Source organism: Suricata suricatta, chromosome 11 (assembly GCF_006229205.1).
Source record: "Suricata suricatta isolate VVHF042 chromosome 11, meerkat_22Aug2017_6uvM2_HiC, whole genome shotgun sequence".
NCBI classification, from domain to species: Eukaryota; Metazoa; Chordata; class Mammalia; order Carnivora; family Herpestidae; genus Suricata; species Suricata suricatta.
The window spans coordinates 11207751-11208892 of record NC_043710.1 but is presented as its reverse complement, the minus strand read 5'-3'; the positions used below and the strand labels follow the sequence as shown (position 1 = coordinate 11208892).

Sequence of the window (1142 nt, the reverse complement as noted above, 5' to 3'; positions counted from 1 at the left end):
TCGGGCCCTGTGGTCCGCTGGAAGCCGGTGCGTCGCCCGCCGTGACGCCCGCAGGTGTTGGCGGGGCCTCTGCGGGTCCCGGGCAGCTCTGCAGCGGCCGCCCCGTCGCGCTCCGGGCAGGCCGGCCGCTCGCCCCGCCGCTGTGGAGCCCCAGGCCGCGGGGGCGCCAACCTCCGGCGCCTCCCACTCCCGCGCTCGCTTGCCGCGCGGCCCACCCGACGGCGCGGCGCCGAGGCTCTGGGGAGGAAGGGCGGGAGGAGATTGCGCAGGCGGTCCCGGAACAAGACGCTGACCGTGGGCCAGCGCGGGGAGTGCGTGCCTGGGAGGGCAGAGCCTCATTATCAGCCCGGGCACGGCGCGCGCGCGCGCGCGCGCGCTAGCAAATTCGGAAAATCCCGCCTTGGGACTCTCCAGCCAACAGCACCGGGTCCAGGCGCAGCCTTTCCCGCTGCGTAGCCGGACTCAGCCAATCGGTTCCCGTAGTGGATGTGTTACTGGCCAATGAATGGGGACAGCCAGCTTCCGGCCGCTAGCCGCCTGGGGGCTGCGCGCCGAGCGCGGCAGCGGGGACTTCCACTTTCCCGGGAAGAGATCCGGCAGAGAGGCTGCTGAGATCAGTTCTTCGCAGTTCTTGCGAATCCTGGGGAAGCGGTACTCGCACCCGTTGGACAGATTCTTCGCATCTGTGAGTCGGACGTGGAGCCCTTAGGGGGTGGTGTCAAGGGCACTTGGAAGAAGGACCTTGATCCGGAGCCAAAGAGGTTTGGGGGTGGGGGTGCGGATAGGCATCCTCCCGTTGTGGGAACCCCCTTTCCCTTCCCCAGCTTCAGAGGTCAAGAGTTTTCCAGCTGGAAAGACACTTTGGGATCAGCCAGGAAGACGTTTGGCCACCGCGAGTTGTGCGAGGGGACGGGGGACGGGAGGGGGGGGGCGGCGCGGGGGTGGGGGGGACGGTGTTAAAAGCGCAGATTTCATAACTCCAGCCCAGAGGTACTGAATCCTGGATCTTTGAGGGTGGGATATGGTATCTTACTTTTTAACAAGCCCGGAGGGCGTCATTCACAGGAACAATAAAAGTTTGATATACACCAGACTCCCTCATTTACAAGTGAGGAAACCGAGATCCCCAGGAGGGTTGCGGG

At 65.6% G+C, this 1142-nt stretch overlaps 1 protein-coding gene across 2 annotated transcripts in view; it reads left to right on the top strand.

Annotated features, from left to right (window-relative positions):
* The first annotated feature begins 441 nt into the window (after nucleotides 1-441).
* The window catches only part of FAM111B (family with sequence similarity 111 member B), a 7619-nt gene continuing 6918 nt past the window's right edge, over nucleotides 442-1142 (top strand). The window contains exon 1 of one of the 2 annotated variants that reach the window (XM_029914928.1): nucleotides 442-685. The gene's annotated coding sequence lies outside the window, so the exon portion shown is untranslated. The remainder of the gene's footprint in view (nucleotides 686-1142) is intronic. The other variant, XM_029914927.1, reaches the window with a different exon arrangement.